The sequence below is a fragment of the Momordica charantia genome (genome assembly GCF_013281855.1).
Source record: "Momordica charantia cultivar OHB3-1 chromosome 1 unlocalized genomic scaffold, Mcharantia_2.0 BLBB01000001.1, whole genome shotgun sequence".
Lineage (NCBI taxonomy): Eukaryota > Viridiplantae > Streptophyta > Magnoliopsida > Cucurbitales > Cucurbitaceae > Momordica > Momordica charantia.
In genome coordinates, this window is record NW_028275157.1 from 5,687,126 (window position 1) to 5,709,602 (window position 22,477).

At 37.6% G+C, this 22,477-nt stretch overlaps 1 non-coding gene across 1 annotated transcript; it reads right to left on the reverse strand.

Annotated features, from left to right (window-relative positions):
- Positions 1-9,656: 9,656 nt before the first annotated feature.
- LOC111018136 (uncharacterized) lies at positions 9,657-21,711 on the reverse strand. Its single transcript, XR_015789960.1, has 9 exons — positions 21,489-21,711; positions 21,228-21,385; positions 17,269-17,359; positions 15,907-16,008; positions 15,767-15,817; positions 15,525-15,576; positions 13,814-13,872; positions 10,273-10,318; positions 9,657-9,996 (listed from the first exon to the last, which is right to left on the reverse strand). It is a non-coding gene; the product is annotated as an uncharacterized LOC111018136 (transcript).
- Positions 21,712-22,477: the final 766 nt, after the last annotated feature.

Below are 22,477 nucleotides of genomic sequence, written 5' to 3' on the forward strand. Positions count from 1 at the left end.
TTTTAGATGCCTTAAATTTTAAATGTCCTAACATCTTCATATAATCATGTTTCCTTTATAGGAAAACTTATAAGAATATTCCAAAATATTTGGATATCCATATTTTGTCGTGGACGATTTATTCTTGGAATGTTTTTAATTACTATTGTTATGCAACGGGAATCGGTAGTCGAGCTACGGGTTATGATCGGAGGGAAGCCCACTGGGCCGCGAGGGGCTTAGTCCCGACCCGGGGCTCAGTCCCGAGCCGTGCTCGGCCCACGGCCCAGCCAACAATCCCCCATCTTCGATCGACGATTTCGCCCAGGCCCTGCAACGGTGAAGTAGGGTTAGCTACGGAAAGTTCTGGAACAACTTCACGGCTATAAGTAGCGATCCAGCCTTAGAGGTAGGGGCATCTAAGAGTTGATTACATTTATGTTACTCTCTTGCTAACTTAAGCATCGGAGCCCGTGTGACTAGAGTCACACCGGGTTTAGCTCGATTTTGTTTTGCAGGTACTAGTCCCGAATCAACAAGTTTGGTGGGTGCGAGGAGGAGAACCGGAGTAACGAAATCCACGCATCAACAATTAGCGCCATCTGTGGGGACGATTTAAAGCATCCAGTTGAGCAACATGACACCAGAAAGGAGTCCACGACGCTCTGATGATAACTGCTCTGCCATGAGGAGGCTGAACTTGGACGACCCCCAGGTTGGGGGACCCGAGGATGGGACCAGCCAGTCAAACGCGGAACGTCAGGAGGGGTTGCCCGAAGCACATGCACTAACTACCCCTCAGCCACTCCAGAAGTAGTTCGCGATCTTGGAAGACAAGGTAGAGGGCATGCTTCAACGCATGACCCAAGTCCTTCGACAATTTGAGCGACAAGAGTCCGACGAGGTACCCCTTGTCAGAGACCCGAGAAAGGGGAAGGGCCCAGCGCAAAGCGAGACCGAGGAGTCAACAAAAAGTGCAGGGAGCAAGTTGCGGATAGGTGGAAATACCAGGCGACGAACCTGGATTTTCGACTCCGAAAAGATAAAAAAGCAACATTAATCCCCGGCACCAAAACGGGGGCAAAAGCAACCAGGATAACAGAAACTCTGAGCCGTTAAGTCTCGATAAAGGCAAACCGACAGATCGGCCAGAGTCTTCGAAGAAGCGACGTAACAAAAAAGAGAAGGGATTCGACCTCGAAGAACTACTGGATCAAGCCGACTCACCATTCACGGAGGAGATCATGAAACCAAAATTCAAGCTACCCACGGTGAAACAATTCGACGGGACGACCGACCCAGTGGACCATCTAGATGCTTATCGGGAATGGATGGATATCTACGGAGTGTCGGAGGCGGTCAGGTGCCGGGTGTTCTCGACTACATTAAACGGGTCGTCCATAATATGGTTCCGACAATTAAAACGAGAATCTCGAGTTTCAAGAGCTTGGCCAGATCATTCGTGACCCAGTTTGTAGGGGGACGGTGTCAGAGCCGACCCGTGGCTTATCTTTTAACTATTAAACAAAGGACGGCAGAGAGTCTACACGACTATGTAGCTCGGTTCAACGAGGAGAAACTGCAGGTAGAAGGCCTTACAGACGCTATATCTCTGTTGGTCTTCATGTCCGGCGTCAAGGATGAGCATTTGTCATTTTCGTTCGGAAAGAGAACACTGAGTACCTTCGCGGAGGCGCTGAGCCGAGCTCAGAGGTACATGAGCACTGATGAGTTCTTTTACTCAAAAAGGGAGCCAGACGGAAAGCGAACGGACCAAAAGAGGGAGAGGTCGGGAGATAAACCGCAGGGGTCGAGATGAGAGAAGAGGGATCGAAGTAGCCAGAAAGATCCACCCCGAAAATTTGAAAAGTATACCCCGACCACCGTTCCACTCGAGCAAGTGCTGATGGAGATCAAAGACCAAAGGTTGCTTAAGTGGCCGGAGAGGATGAAGGCCCCGTCAACTAAGCGAAGTAAATGCTGATATTGCCTTTTCCACCGCGATCACAGCCATGCAACTCAGGATTGTTTTGATCTCAGGGAAGAGGTGGAAGGACTAATCCGAAGGGACTACCTCAAAGAGTATGTAGAGGAACCTAAAGCGACACAAAACGGCGAAAGCGACAAGTCTCCTGCTCGAGAGATTCGAACTATAATGGGAGGCCCCATAGAAAGAGAATCTGGGAGAAAAAGAAAAGCAGATGTGCGAGAAGCTAGGGCGAATCGCGAACAAAATGAGGTCTACCACGCGTATATTACAAACCGGTCGGTGACGATCGAGTTTTCAGATTATGAGGCGACTCACCTCCTCCACCCTTATAACGATGCACTGGTTATCACTTTGAAGATAGCAAATGTGAAAGTACATCGAATTTTGGTGGATGGGGGCAGCTCGACGGATATCATCTCCTAGACAGCCTATAAAGCTATGGATTAAGGAGAAAAGGTGCTTAAGACCAGCCCAGCACCCCTGGTAGGATTTGGAGGGGAACAGGTCATTCCCGAAGGGAGGATAGAGTTGCCTGTAACATTCGGAAGTGGGCCGAAGAGTGTCACCAAGATGGTGGACTTTTTGGTCGTTAACTACACATCCTCCTACGACGCAATATTGGGAAGACCGACAATGCATATGCTCAAAGCAATACCATCCACATACCACCAGTCCATGAAGTTCCCAACACCTGGTGGAGTAGGAGAGATTAAAGGAGAACAACGAGTGTCGCGGGAATGCTACTATACCTCAATGAGGGGCAACGACAGGACTTCTACTAAGGGGGGCTGTTGACCTTTTATTTCTTCCTTCAAATGTGGTTATTTTTGTTTTTCTACTTTTAGCAAGATTTCTAATTATTATTTCTTTTACTCAATAAAGTATCCATTTGTTTGGTTCTCTGTCAACTATGTCTCATAAATTCAAAATGAGATACCAAGCAACTTTGATAAAACACTTTGCCTCGTTTTCAAGCATACTCTCAAAAGATATCGACAATACACTACCTTGTGTTGGGTGTGTTGCCCTAAACTCGTACTTTGTATTTTTGTAAAAACAAATGTCTATTTAATAAAGTTTTATTCAATAAATTTGTTGTTGAATCATAGCTTTGCATTGTCCAAAATCCAATAAACTAAACATCCAAGGTTATTTTTGATGTAATCGGGACACTATATATACTGGGTATATAGTTGATATACGGGGTATATATTTGATATACCCCTGATATATGAATGGATAATGTCTCGTGAATAACCTAAAGGGTCTATAGGATATGGATAAGGCTGGATACGGCCCACTCTGTAAAGGTTACAGACGACTCGATCCAGGTCGTTCGTGTGGAGACATGCGAGTGGGGGAATCCTATACAATGAGTTTGTATAAGACCGGACCACGAAATAGGCAATCTTTAAATGTAACACCGTTAACTAATAGGTTGCTATTTCTTAGGATGACCAGGCAACTCATTCTCAATCCTGAGTGAGTTATGGACTCCTGCCTGTCAGGGCTCGTCCTTTGATCTGTATGGGTGAGAGTGGCCCGAGTCGCCGACTTAACATTTCTACCATTTTGGGGACGAGACCGAGTGGGGAGCTGGGAACATAACTTCACAAGATGGAATTCACTCCTCCCCGACTTTAGGGGAGTAGATGAGTGTTCCCTTAAATGCTGACTCCGGGACTTGAACAATGGGCCCCACCCTCTCATTGGCCGAGAGGGACTTCCGGTTATTGGTTGGACCATAACCGGGTTGTTCATTAGAGGAGCAGTGGTGTTTAAAGAGTAAGATGTAACTCAGGGGTAAAACGGTAATTTTATCCAACTTGAGTTACGAACACTCGTGAAGGATTGACTCGTCATTAATGGTCGTATATCCATGGACACGAAAACATTCTGCAGTGAGAAGAGTGCAACTGTGGGTCTTTAGTGGAATGACCCGTAGTTAACGAATCTAGATTAACTCGGTCAATGAGTTTGACCGATTAATCTTGCATCGTTGGCGCTTCGGATCTGTAGGTCCATTAGGTCCCCTTGCTAGCTCATAACGGGTAAAACGAGGATCAAATTTTTGGAAGAATTTGAACTGTTCAAATTTCTTAATGGATTATATGTATATTGATACATTATAATATATAGTTAATTCTAAATTAAAACTATATATTATGAGAGAAATTATTTGAATGAGATTCAAATAAAATTAATATGAATATGATTCATATGAAAACTCTAGGTTAAAAATTAATGCACAGAAGATGTACATGAAATCTATAGGTTATACAAGAGAGAATATGGTTTAATTAAATATGAGATATTTAATTAAATGTTAAATAATTAATTGTTAATTATTTAACATTATGTTTAATTAATTAATTATTAATATTAATTTGATTAATAAATTATTTTATATTACATTTAATTAATTAATTATTAATTTGATTAATAATTATTTAATATATTAATTAATTAATATTAATTATTAACTCCCTGCATTGAGTTAAGTGACGTGGGGAACTCCCCACGTCACTGGTTTTTCTGGGGAAAAATTTGCAGAAGTGTTCTGCAAAAACAGAACAACACAGATCTCCCAGGGTGATGTTCTCTTGTTCAAGCTCTCAATAAAATTTTCCCTCTCGTTCCAAAGAAACTCTCTTACAAGAACGATCTCGTACCCAGAGGATAGCGAGGAAGAAATAGTGGTGGTGTTCGAGAAAAACTAGTTGAAGAAACGTTCTTCAAAGGTAAAGTTTTCTATGTACTTTTCTTTTGTAAAATTCGGTTTTGTATCTCGAAAATCAGCAACGAAAATCCGTTTCCGCTCCGAGATTCACATCCCTTCACCTCGAGAGTAGGGGCAATAGGTACCGGCTACGGCTACTCGACGACGTAAGCTTGGTAAATCCAACTCTACACGGCGACGGTAAAACCAACTCTAGCCGAGCAGGCCGAGCAGGGCTCGGGACCGACCAGCACTCGATGCCAACCACGTGCGACGAAGCACGAATCTACTTTAATCGACACATTTGGAAAGAACAATTAAACAATCTCAACACAGCCAAACCAGAAGCAGGTCGATTGACCTAGCACGGTTAAAACATGAGATGGAGTAAAAGGTCAAAAACGACAGCGGGTGTAAAACCATTGGATATGACCAACGGGTTAGAAACCTACGGAAATGAAAGCAACAAAACTCCATCAGAGTTAGAGCCGTAAGCCAATAAGTGATTGGTAAGAGGGTTAATTGATAATTCCAAAAGAAAAGAAATACAAGCAACGTAGTGACAAAGCACATGAAAGTGAACTGTAAAACGACTCGCTCAAGCTACCCTATTACTCGTCATCGTCGTCATCCATGTCGTCATGAGCGTCACGCTCGGCCCTAAAATGCTCCGGGAGGAAGAAAAAGTCAATGTCAGGGTGTTGAGTAAAAACCTGACGAAGAGACCAGGAAACATCGCACTCCATGGCAGAGTTTTGCAAGTCGACGTACTCCTGAGTTTTCTTGAATTCTCCGGCCAAGAATTCAGAATTAGAGAGTCGAGCGTTGGCCTTGTCAAGTCTCCTCTGCAGGTTAGCTAGCTCGTCTCGAGATTTTCTCTTCTCCGTTTCCAACTCACGTTGGGTACCCTCTAGAAGTCTGTTGGCCTAGTTGAAGGAAGAAATGACATGTTCCAGCTCCTCTCGTATATACATATTATGCATGTATCCTATGGTGAGATTTAAAAACTATATGGCATAAAATATGCAATATACATTTAATTAAAATATACATTCAAAACGCATAAAATAAATTAAATAACAAAGTTGGACCGAATTTTTGCATCCTAAGAAAGAAAATAAATAAATAATAAAAAAAACCGAAGAAAAAGCTCGAAACAGTACTCGAACCGCGAACCGGGACAATGAAACCACATCGGAAAACACCCGAGACAGTGCTGCAGCTCTACAGTGCAACGTCGCGGCTCTATTTGCTGTTCTTCGGCAGCGCCATGGCGCTGCTGCATAGTGCCATGGCGCTTCCTGTGCAGACTGCTGCGTCTTATTCACTGTTTTCTGCAAAACAAATGTCCAATCCGACACCACGAACAACTTTCGAGTGACCCGAACTTATAGACTCGATACAGAAACATAATGCCCAAAACACCGGGCTCTTACATGATCAAATCAAGAAGAAAAAACGCTATCTACATGCTAAAATTCGCAAACATCCAACCCGCAAAACCCACATTTCAAAAATGGAGAAAAAACCCACCAAAAACAGTGATTTTGATACTAAAAAATCCATAACGTAAACGCCGCTCTGATACCAATTGATGGGACGTAAATCCCGCAGCGGAAACGAAGATCTTTATTCTTGAAATTTTAGGAACAAAAAACCTACAAAAACAAAGAGAAAAATATAAGGGAAAGTTTTTCTTTACCTTTGAAGAACCGTTCTTTAAGGAATCACCAACGAACATCACCACCGATCTTCCCGCTATCCTCTAAGAATGATGATCTCGCTTGTTGGAGCTTTGTTTTTGGAAAATAATAGGGAATTGAGAGAGAGAGCTTGAGAGAATGCCTTTGACTTATTTGGAATCAATATTCTGATTTTGCATAACACTTTTGCAAAAACTAAAAACAACATGACGTGGGGAGTTACCCCACGTCACATAACTCCCCACTCCCTTTGTAGAGGAGTTTTATTTTATTTATTATTAATTACATTAATATTAATAAATAATAATAATAATTAATATGTATATAATTAATTAATCTTATTAATTAATTAATTATTAATCTAATTAACAATTAATTATATATATATATATATATATATTAACTAAATAAATAATTAACATTTAAATATTTAGTATCAAAATAGAATCATATTCTATATTCTAAAAGTCTTTCTCTCGTATAAGTTATAGTTGTAATATACATTTTATGTACATTATTTTTAACGTATAGTTTTAATATGAATCACATTCATAGTAATTTTATTTGAATCTCATTCAAATAATTTCTCTCATAATATATAGTTTTAATTAGAATTAACTCTATATTGATACATTATAATATATAGTTAATTCTAAATTAAAACTATATATTATGAGAGAAATTATTTGGATGAGATTCAAATAAAATTAATATGAATAAGATTCATATTAAAATTATAGGTTAAATATGATTCTATTTTTGTAATAAATAATTAAGTGTTAATTATTTATTTATTTGATTAATATATATGATTAATTAATTGTTAATTAGATTAACGATTAATAAATATTAATTAATTAATAAGATTAATTAATTATTAATTATTAATATAATTAGTATTAATTTGATTAATATTAATTAATTAACACTCCCTTCCTTAATTGTACAGGGTGGTTGGGTCGTTATAACGTGGGGAGTTACCCCACGTCATCCTTATTTTATCTATAGAATAGTTGGGCAAAAATAGGATTGGTCGATTGGGATCTTGTGGGGCCCTAGATCTGGTCAAGCCCTCGATCATGTCATGCGGTGGATCTAGTCATGTCGTGAATCTGGTCATGCCTTAAACCTAGTTATACCTTAGGTTTGGTCATGTCAGGGTCTGGTCATGCGTTGGGCCATGGACCTGTGAGGTAGCTCGTCTGTCACGTCTATTTTTGTTTTCCCATAACAAGTTATATTAGAAATTTTTGGATCGATTGATTCTATACTATAGAAATTTGAAAAAATTCAAGCCATTGCACTATGTTTTTTCATCTTCTACTCATTTATGTATAAACGTTTAGAAAAATATTGGGGAGAAGGAAAAGATTTTTAAAATCTGAATGAGTGAAAAGCATAGTTACAAAGAGCATTAGATAATAATATAAATGATAATTTGGATTCATAGTTTGATATTAAAAGGGAAGACAAAAAGTTAAAAGGCAATGATAAAATGACAATACAATGATAGCAAAACATGAATTAAAGAAGGGTAGATCGATACAATAGCAACCTCGCGTAAAATGTCCACCTGTAACCCAGCAGATAAAGTACATTACATTGTTTGTTTTAGAGAATGGCGACTTACCATTTAGTGACTTTAGGACCTTCCAAAAATGGGTACTATCGAGTCGAGTTAATTCAATAATAGACACACAGGAAAGAATGTTGATATTGGCACTTAAAAATGGAAGAATAAAATCGACCCACAAAGCTTTTTTTTTTTTCATTATGCATTTTATATATACCATTGTTTATCTAAGAATCATGGCAGGTAAGTTCATCACCAGCTATCTTTAATAATCACCAACAAAAATGGTATAATAAAAAACTAAAAATATAAGGGACTAAAAGAAGACTTCTTAAACAATAGGAACTTAATTGAAAAAAACACCTGAACTTTAGAGAGTAAAACATAGCATATATAGAAAAACAAAAGTAACAAATCTATGTTCCTTCTTTCTTTTTTATATTTAAGTGTCAATGCCAGCTTACGCATACCTCGACTAATCTCACGGGACAACCGCCTGATCCTACAACATTTGGTGTTGGGAAACACATAGGAATTACTAATTCCTAAGATAAGTGGGTATCATGGATGTTCCATTTTTCTTAATATTTTAAAATTATCCATTTTTACCTTCAAAGCATATAAAACAAAATTCAATCATGCTTCTCTTCAACAACTCATGAAATTTATGTACTAAAAAAAACAACTCATGAAATTATATAGCTAAATATTCAAATGATGATTTAACCCCGTGAGGGTTGCCAACATGAACTTAGCTTAGCGGTAATTGGCACCAATCTCTATCATGATTTAACAACTATCATGGGTTGGCTCATTGATCCAAATAGGCCAAGGTAAATCAAAATGGTTTAGAGGGAAAATGAGTTCAAACTCCATGATGGTCAGACCTACATGATCTAACTACTAGTTGCACATCGAAGTGTTTTAAATCAAGATCATGAACAAAAAAAAAAGGTTAAAATTATAGTTTGGCCTACTAAGCTGTTTTATTTCGATCCCTATATTTTCAAAATATTTATTTTGGTTTCTATACTTTTAAAAAGTAACCATTTTGGTCTTTTAAATTTTTTCTTAATCTCTTTTTTTTTTTCAATTACAATTTCAACATGACACTAAAATCAATATATTACTTAAAATGTAAACATTATTTTATACTAAAGAGTTTCCATATGTGTAAAATTGGAGTTAGAATTTAATGATCACTTTTTAAAAGTGAATGGAACAAATAAAAATTTTCAAAATACAAGGACTAAAAGTGAACTAAAGTTTAAAATAAATAAACCAAAATGAACATTTTTAAAGTACTAGGACTAAAATGAACCTAGGCTGAAAGTACATGGACTAAAATAGTATTAAAAAACAAAAAAAGTTGGATACGCAAATGTTTTTCTTTTTGCAAAATATATCTCAGGGTCCTAAATCTATTACTTTTTCTAAATTTGGTTCTTAATCATTCAAAATTCCTAAAAATTTCTAAATTTATGTTAACAATTTTTATTTTATTGGTGGAATGACCTAGTTAAAAATTTCTAATACATCACATATAAAATTAGAAAATTTTATAAACTTTAAAACCCTAATTGAAAATTGGCTAAAATAAAATAGACTGCCTTATATTTATAGCCCTTTTTCAATGTAATGAGATAAAATGTCTATAGTAATATCATATTGAATGTCAATGATTAACTCAAGGAAGTTCGAATCCCACCCCACATCTTGAACTCAAAAAACAACCCTATGCCAAATGTATGTACAATAAAATGTCTCTTCCTTCAAGTTCCGTGACGCTGAAATCTCGCTCTACAATAAATATTATTAAACATTCATTATCAACGAAGGTCAAATTTAATCAATAGGGACCAAATAGAAAAAACATTTAAACGTAGAAGATTTCGGGCTACATATATTTGCATTATAACGTAGAAGATGATGTTGAGTCCTGCATCTTGTCATTTCTTGAAGGTAGATGATGTCAAGACAGCCGAATGATAAGATGTAGAAAAAAGTTGGGCCAAGGCTGGAACACCACCACCTGTAAGCATTCATCTACTTAGAACTCATCCGATTATCGGTTTCGGGTTTTTTTTCTTTTTTTTTTTTTAATTAAGCTCATGAACACCACTTTACCTATGAATTTCTTCAAAATCAAGTAGTTTTTATTTTTGAAATTTAACCAAGAATTCAAATGTTAGGAGAAGTGAAAAACATACTGAAAGAAGTAGTGAGAAGCTAACCAAATTTTCAAAACCAGAAAACTAAAAACGAAATGGTAATCAAACGGGGCCTAGATACCACTAAAATAACATACCTGCCATTCCTGCACAAGCTGAAGAAAATACAATCACAGGAGGAGCCTGCAAGTGAGATAAAAATTTCAACAATCATGATTTCTGATGAGGTAAAATGTTTCCACTAAAAAGAGGAATAAAACAATAAAATTAATATCAAGGACAAATTTGTTTCTACAGAGTTTATAGCTCTCCAGTGAGAGCATTTATTCCATATCAACTATCAGAAATAATTATAGTTATAGAATTCTTAGAAACTCTCGTTTCTCTCATGCCAAATATACCACAAAATAGCTAGAATGGCCTAAGACACCTTCCTCATCTCATCCATCATTAACCGACACGAGATTTCTTTCGGGAATGATCTCGGCCATGCATCATTGCATTAAATCACAGCCAAACTGCTACTTGGAAAGCACCAAATAATGTTGAAGATTTTAAAAAGCTCGGACCAATAGATGGCAACAGAAGGGCACAAGAGAAAGAGGTGAAAAGATAAATATTCTTCCAATTGGCTATCTTTCGTTCCAAAATGGCTTTGGAGAGTTTCCAAATATCATGAATCCATAAGGTAAAACATCATAAGACGGGTATGATGCAGAAAAGATTACTTTTAACACAAAGGATTCTCCAGAATGGAAAGTGACAAACATGTTCACTTTTGGATGATAAGTAGATTGAAAATAAGCCTCCTTTGAGATGCTTTTCCCAGGTTGTATAATCTTTAATACAAGCTAGAACGTTTCAGGAGGCAGCTAAATGATAGAAAGGTGGATGAATGTTCAAGACTTGAAGTTCGAAAGTCCAAAAGCTTCTTGATAATGTGTTAAAGAAAACACACCCAATCAACATTAATTATAAAATAAGGTAGAGAAGTAAGAACATTCTCTATTTAAAACGTTGTACAAGTTCCAAAAAACAATGCAAGAAACTTGTTGATCATCGAAAATTTTGTCGTTTATCTAAAGAAACCATGCACACATTCCTTCATAGAACTGACCTTTCAAATCACCAACTAGAGAGTATCTCAAAAGAAACGTAGAAATGTCTTTAAGACATCGACCATGCACACATTCCTTCATAGAACTGACCTTTCAAATCACCAACTAGAGAGTATCTTAAAAAGTAACGTAGAAATGTCTTTAAGACATCGACCGGACCAATCTATTTTTTCTACAAATAAAAGTCTAACATGTAGAGGTGAAATAGCAGTGAACGAGCAAGTGGTTTAGCAATCCAACCATCTGAATATTTCCCCTAAAAAATTGGCAATTTGACTCCATGCCAACCACCTTCCAAACAGTTTCCCAAATCCGGTTTCGCAATCAACATTTTCCACTCCTTTTTGTCTCCAACCTTTGCATTCTTCCCTTGACAACCGCCAATAAAAGCATTCACTCCTAGGAAGCACCAACACGTGAAAATTAGGGTTAAGTGTCAGTGTTGGACACTCACATGCTCAGACACGCATCCTACACGTGTCCAACACATGAAATAAGACACATTGGTGACATGGTTGGGACTTGGTGGCACACGCACACGACACGCATGTGACCTGCTAAATAAGTATTCCATTTAATTTTCAGATTCATTTTTGTCTTCCAGCCCACACTCGATAGGCCCAGCCCAATTCATTAGGTTTTCCTTTGCTCCCCCCATATCTTTTCCTTCTTCTTCATCGGTTCCCATTTGTTTCTTCTTTCAAAGTTTCTGCCAATTTTCATCTTCATGTTCTCCATCATTTCTTTTGTGCTTTATTCTGTCCACCAGTTCCCCATTTTCATTTGCACAGTTCCGCAAACTTCATTTGCGCCTTGATTTTCTTCTCCACAAGAATGAGAAGTAGAAGCAGCAACCAAAAATAAAGAAGAAAGGAAGAAGTGAAGTATGGTTGAAGAAGATGAAGAAAAAGGAGAAGGAGAAGAGACTAAAGAGAAGTATTAGCTGCATGGATTATTTCTCCATCCTCTCCATCTTCTATCTTCTTCCGCTTGTTCTCTTTTTCTATTTTCTTTGTGGTCTTTCGACTCTACTCATACTTCATTTTTCTATTTCCTACTTTCACTTTTCTTAGTTTTCTTCTACTTTCACTTTTCTTATTTTTCTTCTACTTCTCCTCCATCCGAGTGGCAAGTTGGCATCAATGTCAATGGCAAAACTCACAATGGTGGCTGCCGCAAAGGCGGGCAGTGGCAGCTGCAACTGTCTCGAATGGGCAAGGCTTTTTTCGAGACTTGAAATCAATATCCATGTCCTAGTTGTGTATCATTCGTGTCCGAAATTTAAAAAGAAAAAAGATGAACACTTTAATTGACCTGTCAAACACGTCTCCGAGCGTATCTGTGTGTCCGACACGTGTCTGACACAGACACTCCGCCTCAGTTACATGTCGTCATGTCCGTGTCTGTGTCGTATCCGTGTCAGTGCTTCTGTAACTATCCTTAATTGGTGGCCTACCAAAATTCTGCAAGACCATCCCAAATAATAATCTTCAACCATGATTTCCCTTACGAACCTAACAATGTTTTTTCTTTTTATAATTGGGAGTCAGAGCTTTGCTCCCCATACCCGAAGGGACCCACACCCGCCCCAAGGCCCGAATCGTGGAGACATCATGGGTTTTTGATATTAAATTTACCTGAAGGTTCGAACTTGAGACCTCTAAAGCCAATATAACCAAGAGACCCCGAGCTTTGCCAACCAGACTGCCCCTTGAGAGCACAAAACCAAACCTAACAATGTTGAAGTCTCTCGTGGTTTGTATATGCAGTTATAGACATTTCTTTTAGCTGCTCCGAGGCCATTTGTTCTCAGGTATGGGGCTTCTATCTTGTCCGCCCACAAAAAAAGAAAAGAAAAAGTATGTTGATTCCAATAAAAAATTTTGGGAGATTCCCACTAGAAAATCTTAGGTTTTGCCGCCCAAAATGGCTTTGGAAATTCCCACTAGAAAAACGAGACTTCTTTATAGGAAACTAGAGAATTTAATTAAGCTGCCAAACAAAAATCCAGGGGAATGAGACTCAGCCTATGGTTAAAAAAAAGAATCCCAATGGACAGAGATCTCTATACAAGACTATAATTATAAGTAGAATAAAAAATCCTCACTAGATCTCAAAATCATTGGAAATCCTCTGGTTCCTGTTGAATCAAAGTCTCCAAAGATTGGCAATAACTGCATTTGACCATAAAACTAACGTTGGCCCTCTTAAAAGGAGATCCCTCCAAAAGCTGGGAAACTGCATCCTTACATCTTTTGGGAATTGGGAAAACACCAACAAGTACCAAAGGTGTTGAAAAGATTGGACCAAGAAGGCTCAGCAAAAGGGCAGACAGATAAAAGGTGTTGAAAGATTGCACAAGAAAAGAGAAGTTTGTGGCACAAAATTATAGTCACAAATATCTCGAGAGAGGAGGATGGTTCTCTACCACAAGAGATGCCCTTGGAAATTCATAGCTAAGAATTTGACTATGAGGAATCAAATATTCAAATACCTCAAGACAGATTTTGTAACACAGTTCACAACAAATTTCTAGTTAGTAAAGCAATAAGGTACTTACACCAATAAGAAAATGCAACCACATAGGCCCTTTTACTGATCTCCGAACAATTGGCATCACTGCATTGACATTCCAAAATAGAAGAAAAAAAAAAGAAAATTCTCAGAAAATAAACAAGCTGTTTATTGGATCAAAAAAAGAAAGAAAGAAAATATAAAAAAAGTACGTAGGATGCTTTTAGTGCTGATCATGTACTTCAATATAGCATTTGGTTGATAGCTCACTGTATTAGTTGGATTCATTGCTTTCTTCAGTATAAACAAAGTAATTTCTTCTATAAAGTTAACTATCAACAGATCTTATTAAATTTATGGAAGACTCGGTTTTTCTCTTCCTTGACGCAAAAGTGTAGAGTAGTAAAAGGGGGGAAGTGAGCAACATGGAAATATTATCTGCTAAGCAGTAACGGTTAACAGAGTACTGAAATCAAAGTGTTCAACGCATGCACTATGACCAAAGATATGGTACCAACCGAAGAATTTGTATTGAGGGCAGTGTTTTCGTGCAAAGTGCACCTAAAGGCGATAAATATTTCGATCAATCGAAGGCAAGAGGCGACAAAAAGGCATTGCCTATGTGAAGTTAGGTGCAGTTAATAAAATAACAAATAAATATTATTCATAGCAATTTCATGTTAAAAAGAATTAAATACTCAACATGAAAAGACTTGTAAAACTATTTAATGTTCAAATAAAAGTTAACTTAAATAATTAAGAAAAAGTAAAACTATAAGTTAAAAAAAAGTACAGTAAAAATAGTGGTTAAATAGAAAGATTGAAAACATTTATGTGGAAATTAAACCAAAAATAAACCAGATATAACTTAAATAAATTGAGGTGCAAGGTGCTTACTGCCATTGGTCAATTTTGCAACCAGATGGCAATTTTACTACCAAGCATGTGAGTATTGACTCACACTAGCACACTAGCACTTCTTTAGTGTTGCCTGAAAATGTACAGAAAGAAAAAGAGATGAAATATGTCTGAAGCTGACAGAAGCTGAATACACAAGTTACAGGTCTTCCGATTCTCTCTTCTTCACTGCTTCCTCTTCTCCAACTCTATTTCTTCAAACTTCGATTCTTCTTCTCAATTAATGAATTGACGAAGAAGAATTGAATCGAAGAATTCAAGAATTACAGAACTTAAGAATTGAAGAAGCATCAAAGAAAAATTAGACAGGGAGGTGAGCACCTATGTCGCCATGAATATATCCATGGTGACTGAAAGGTGCAAATGGCGAGAACCTTATTTAAGGGGCTTGCCTAGACTACCACTCAGGCGATCAACCTACGCCTTGTGTCGCCCCTCACCATAGGCAATTGCTTGGGTGCATCTTGAAGACACTCATTGACAGGTGTGGATCTTCAGAGGGAGATGAAGAGACTAGGCTTACAAAATTAGGTTCTTGCACTCGTGGACAATAAAGGAGATATTTCTTGTTTCCAAATCCACCGTATCAAAGTGTTGCAAGAATAACCATGTTATTAGTAAGTTTATATAGCCTATAGCCTTCTAATATAACAGACACAGTAAGGTGATTTATATTATAGCACGATACCATATTGTCATATTAAGGTCTTAATACATGTTCACCTAATTTTGTCCATAAAAGCCAAGTCAGTACAACAGGAAAGGCAGCAACTACCCAATTCACTGTCCATAAAAGCCAAACATTTTATTACATTTTTTAAAGGGAAGATGTAGATTACCGTGGTTAAATCCATAAAACGCACTAGCAGTACCACCAACAGCAGAGCCAATCTACGAGATGTATAAAACATCCCAACAATAAAGTGGGGTATCACAAACATGCACAAGTCAGTACAACAGGAAAGGCAGCAAGATTAATACAATTTATAAATAGCATGAATGACAATTTTCTGGATATATATTTAGAGAATACGGATAGAAAATCATGAGTTCAATCTGGTGTAAGAAGCAAAAATAATACCATAGAGAAACTATCCCTAATAAGAGGAGGAATTGTCCAAGCACTGGTTTCCTGCAATATACGTACAGAAGTTTAGATTTAAATTAAACTCTGGGGGAGTTCAAGACAATAGAAGAAAGTTGAGAGTGAAGGCAAAAGACCATATCCTTCGAAAGAGGACCCGCACAGTGTTGACATCTCATGTTACTCATTCTAATAAGGTTTTTATCACCCTTCCTTTGTAGCTTGCTCTCACTATCTCCCTGCTGACACAATCCCTAATATTATAAATCACGAGAAAGAAAGAAAAAGGAAGGGGAGAGAGAGAGAGGGAGAAGGAAAAAGAAAGGAAACAGCTCACATCAGCATCAAAGATGGTTAACATGAAGGGTTGGGAGTTGGATGGTAACTTTAAATTAATACCTTACCATTTGAAATATTGACTATTCAGAAAAAAAAAATAAATAAATAAAACAAAACAAAGTATGCTCAAAATCCCATTTTTACTTCTCATCTACTATGTATTACTTTCTTTTCAATTTTATATTTAGTAATAATTAATACCCCAATGTGTTATTTTTCCATTCCTATAGGTTTTTTCCCCACTACTATTTTGCCTTTTTTTAGCAATGATTGTAATAGAACGTCTTCACAGAATTATGCTTAACGTGGAAAGAAAAAGTACAAATTCTAAAGACTTTTGAGAGGTTAAAATCTCTCTACAAAAGACTCCCAGTAATTTATTACCCTTTTCTTCCCTTCCCACTAACCTTATGGCTAAATCTATTAAAAAAATCCATGCAACGACACACTCACACGCCTACGTCAATCTGCAATTGTACAGCCTTTCTTGGAGGAAATAGAGAAAAAACCGGGGAAAAGGGAGAGCGGGGAAGAATCAGCCCATGCATCTTCCCAAAACCTCATCCTACGCTCATTATAAACTTTAAAACTCACCAAATTTAAAATAAGGGCTCTGTTTTTGTCTATGCCTTAATACTCCATCCATAAGGCTGAAGGCCATAAATCCCAACAATAACTTTGCGCCATAAGCTAGTTCTTCATGAACAAACCTCCATAACCATTTGAGAAGAAGGGCATGATTCCTCTGCTCCAAAGACCCAACACCTACTCCTCCATAAGGTTGAGTAAGTGAAGTCCATTTCCATTTAAAAAGGTGGCTACCCTGTTCATAAAACCCCACAGTACAAATGAAGTCCCTCATCAGCTTTTCCACTGCTAAAATGACCTGTTTTGGAGCTTTCAGAATTGAAAAATAGTATACCGAGTCATATCCAACTGGAGAAGTTTTTTGTAACTTCATTGGATAGGGCTCTTTTTTGTAATTTAATGATATCAATGAAATTTGTTTCCTATAAAAAAAAAATAGTATACCGAGACCTCGGGAGGCTATTAAGAACCACTTGGGCCAACGTGAGTTTGCCACCCTTGGATAAAACAATGTTTCTCCATTGATCAAGTCTAGATCTCATTTTGTCAACTAGAGGATCCCAAAAACTCACCAACTTTTGGTTACCCTCGAGAGTAAACCCAGGTAGGTGAAAGCCAAACTCTCCACCTTGCAGCCGAACTTCAAAGCCCATCTATTAACATCTGCTTGATCACATTTGATACCAATCAGCAACATCTTGAACAAATTGGAAAAATGTTAAGTATGCTCGACCAATTTTGTAACATAACATATCCGAAGAATGAGGACAAAAAAGAATCACATGGTTAGCATACTGAAGGTAAGTTAATTCCACATAATTTTTCCCAAAAACCTCTTAGGATATTCTTTCCCGCACAGAAGTGCATCAAACGGCTTAAGGCATCCCTATTATAGTAAAAAAGAAAGATGATAGAGGATTGCCCAACCTTAATCCCTTTTGGGAATGAATTTTACCTCTTGGTTTGTCGATGATCAAAATTGAGAAAGTGGGCCGACGACACACAACCCAGGATTGACTTTCTCCATCTACATCCAAAGCTTTGAGCTTCAAAGCTTCATCAAGGAAGGACCAACCCACCTTGTCATAAGACTTTTCGAAATCTAACTTGAGCAAATAACCTTTTTTCTTTCTTAAAAAACCCATTAATTGAGAAGCTACCAATATAGCAACGAGGATTTGACAACCTTCAACAAAAGCAACTTGATAATCATTGATGATAAAGGGAAGGACGTTTTAGTCTGATGGCCAACACTTTTGCTATAATTTCATACAAAGAAGTCACCAAACTAATAGGTCTAACGTCTTTAACCGAAGAAGCTTTGTTTTTCTGGGGGCTAAGGCAAATGTAGGTCTTGTTAGTCCGTTTATTAATAATACTTTTCTCAAATAAGTCTTGGAACACCTCTACTATATCGAATTTAATAGTGTTCCAAGCCCTTTCCAAGAATTCGTTTGTCATCCCATCTGGACCGAGGGATTTCAAGTTCCCAAGTTAGAAACTACCTTATAAATCTCTTCCTCCATAAAATGAGTTTCCATCAGCATCTTTCGCTCACTGGACAAAGGTTCCCATGCTCAATTTTCAATGATAAAGCCTTGTTTTTCCCAGCAGCCATAGAGATTAGAGAAGTAACCTAAGATTTCTTCTTCAATATCCCTTTCTTCATTAAGAAGGCGCCCACTAGCATCTTCTATCATTGCTATAAATGCTTCGTTCTTCCGAAAAGAAGTCCACCGATGAAAAAAAGTAGAATTTTCACCTCCCTCACTCAACCAGCATAATTTACATTTCTTGCCCACATGCTCTGTTCCTTCATCACGATAGACAGCAGCTGCACTTTCAAGCTTTTCCTTTTGTTAATCAGCTCCTAGAAAAGGACTCCTTGTTCCTCTCTCTTACCTATGGATTCTAACAACACCTTCTTGATTTGTGAGACTCCTTATTCCATTTTGAAAGGACAACTTTTAAACCCTTAAACTTTTCCATAAATGAATAACCAGGCAAACCTCTAAGCAGATTACTCGACCATCATTGCTCAACTATAGGGAGAATAAGTGGAGAGTCCAACAAAGCATTTTCAAATTTGAAAGGAGTCCACCCCTGAAACAAGCTACCTGACTTTAAGAGAATAGGAGAGTGTTGGAGGTAGATCTACAAGGTCTCTCAAATCTCAAGTCTTCAAATGAATCCCGGCAAGATCTAGACACTTAGAATCTGTTAATCTTAGTGAGGGTGGGTTGATCTCTGTGACTGGACCACTTAAAGGAGTCGTTGAAGAAGATGAACGTCTTCTAACTCAAGCGACATAATCAGAAAATTAAAGTCTTTCATACTTCTAGTAATTTTGTTGGTCCTTGTACTGAATTTCTCAGAAAGCCATCTAACCACGTTAAAGTCTCCCCCCATACACCATGCCCCTTGACACAAGCCAGAAAGATCTACAATTTTCTACAAAATATCGAATCTACGATGAGGCGTTGGGGGCCATACACCCTATGAACCCGCCACTTTTGCCATTGAAATAGGAAAAGTTAACCGTAGCTGAATAAATCCCCAAAACAGAGTCGGTAACTTAAACCCTCCTTCCGAATATAGGGATAACCAGCCATTGTGTGGGGAACACCAAATTGATCTAATGAACCTTCTGTCCACCAAACTAGTTTCGACTCTTGTAAACAAACTACATGGATCTATAATTTAATATCCTACGGAAAAAAAAAAAAGGATCTATTTTTTAAGATCTTTAACTAGAGCTCTTTCAGATGGAGCTACCAACCCTCCCACATACCAAGAGAGAACTTTTATTAAGTAACCCGAGGACCCGTATCCGAAACTTCATCATCTTATTTAGCCTTCTACTCTAAGTCTCCCACAAGGATAGAGACCCTTCAATTCTATTTCCTTTGCCAATCGATTTCCCTTTAAAAGAAAATGGTCTAATGCATAAAGGGTACTTCCACAGCGCTACAATCAAATCCTTAGAAAAGGGGAAGCTTTCTACAGAATTATGATCATCCTCACATTCAAGCAGACCATCATTTCCATCTGCAACATCAATCAAACTCCCGAAACAATTATCTATGTCCTTAAAAAAAACCCAAACTCCATAAATGAAAAGGGATGTTCCTGAACTTTAACCACAGTCCATATTAGGGAATTGCCATCATCCTAGTGTGTCGATTTAAGTCTCATAGTTCCAACTTCATCGTGAAGGCCCCAAAAGTGACCCACCCCTCATTTCTACTAAGCATTCTCGTCGTATCTTCAAAACAAAACTTAAGAATGGCCTTATTCGGGTGGAATGAATGAATGATGAAGTTCATCTGAAGTTGTAGCTCTAGAGTTTCCAGAATCTTTCCCCCGTCTCAGGAAAATCTCTTCTTGTAATCACAATAGTTCTTTCCCAATCAACTCTCATGATTTCCTTGGCAGAAGCAGGTTGTTCTGGGAAGGTGATCTGCATAGGATTTGCCTTCCTACTTCTTGAGGATTCCGCTAGAGTACCCTTTTGTTCTTGACCATTTCGAAAGTCTAAAAGAAAACATTTGAAATCTGTCCATCCCTTGTAGTTTAAACCCTCATAATCACTATATTTGCCATACCTCTTGAGTTGAAAATCTTGATCAGCTCTATAAAACTTCCTCTCTCATTTGTGGTCTTCTATACTCAAACAAACCCATTTTCACATGGAGTTTTCCATAAGAACTTCTGAGTTTGAGGCAAGAATAAGATCATCTATGGTGTCAGCTAACCAAACTATGACATCTTCTTCCACTGACAGAGAAAAACCTATGAAGATGGGTTTCAGTTATCTGAATAACCCTCCATTTGTATTGATTGGCAAAAGCTTGCACGAGAAAGACTTAGTTTCTATTCTTATTGTACTCCCACGAGAGGCCATCACAGAGCACTGAAGATCGTCCAAAGATTAGGCAGTGGCATGGCGAGGCTTTACAGTGAGAGCAACATAATTCCGGCAAAGTTTTTGGGATAGAGATAGAAGAGAGCATTTTTTCCCTAGTATTCAAAACAGTTGTTATATATACTTTCACTATAACATTTACAAAACTCACATTCGTCCTATAACATGAACTCATGCAACATTCGACTCACAACATTCCACCATGCTACATAACCACAAAACATACACGCTTTCATAATTACGACCAAACTAAAATATCTACTATCCAGCATGTTTCCATAATAACAGCCCAATCAAAACTTAAACCACAACAACAATTAACAAATCTAGTATGCCAAAACCATATCAGCAACCCACAACTTACACATAACATTCGATAAATAATCAGAATAGTAAAATTTGATAATAAATACACATGCAAGAACAAACAAGCAGCCAAACAACCCACAATTCAGGCAAGATAAACACAACAAATATCCCTCAAGTTGAACTACTTAGCTAAAGCGCTCCTAACGTTATACCAATTGGTTCCTAGAAAAAAGATAAGGATTTGAGGATTAGGATCCAATTCGAAACACTTTAATTGTATTTAGGCAAGCCAATTACCAGCTCGGTCGGGATCAGTGAGTCTTGGATCGTCTGAATCGCGCCCGTCAGGGTGCTGCTGCTGCCGTTGAGAACGCGCCGTGGAGGAAAGTCACTGCGCCGCCGTGTCGTGCTCGTGGGTCGCCGGAGATCGTTGCGGTCAGACGAGGGCCACCGCCCTAAAACCACCAAAAATCAAACAGAAACCACCGATGTCAAAACTCCAACCCTTCAAATCGCCGGAAAATGATATCGATACACCGGAAAATAACGAATCCTAACCTTGAAAACGACGCAATCAGTAAGAACTTAAGTAAAATGATATCTTGAAGATTCAAACTCCAGAAAGTAGTCCAAGAACTCCTGAAAAAACGATCACAGATTTTTTTGAGTTTGGATTTGAAAAGCCAAGAAAAGCATAGGAGACAACGGAAGAGATGATTGAAACTCGGAATTTGACTCAAATAACCCTCCAAGATTTTTAGAATGGTCAAATGATCCACTCTCTTTAATTGTACCAAAATGACCTACTTTAAGCATTGACGATGTGTCAGAGCAGATCAAATGATCATAATATCATTAAATGCAATAATAGAGCACCGTTGGAATAATTCCCGCCCGAGGTTCATTTAATTCACACCAACTTTGTACAGTCTTATTAAGTTTTTTTATCTAACCAATCAGTACATGTCATTACTAATTTGAGAGAACAAAAGTCCTTATCCCGTACATTATCTCTGCACAATCCTAAAAAATCTGAAAAGTATTGTTAATATTCTTTTTGAAAATTTCAACATTTTGAAAGAGGTAGTTCTTTAATTTTGATGCTTTCTCATTTTTCTCAAGAACCTTGCTTGATGTCTACATCTGAAAAGCTATTTTTTTTATTTCGGAACGTTTGTTTTTTATTTTGAAACTCATTTTTGCATTCCTGCATTATGTAGTCTAGGTTTTTTAATCATTCTCGCGCAGGGTTATTTGATTCCCGGACAAGAATCATGTATTTTATGAAACTCGGGCGGAGTACTGAATTTTCTCCCGAGGTCACAGGTTAGTATTATGAAATTTTTATTTAACTCACCCCGGGCGTGGCTGTGGATGTAACTCACCTCATGCGAGAAAATATAGTTCCCGCTCAAGGTATATGTTCATATATTACTTTATTGTTCATCTCTAATGGTCTTCCAATGCTCTGTAATGCAGAACAGAATGGTTCGTCTTTTTGTAACTTATGGGGGTCAGTGGAATGAGGTAGACACTGTATATGAAGG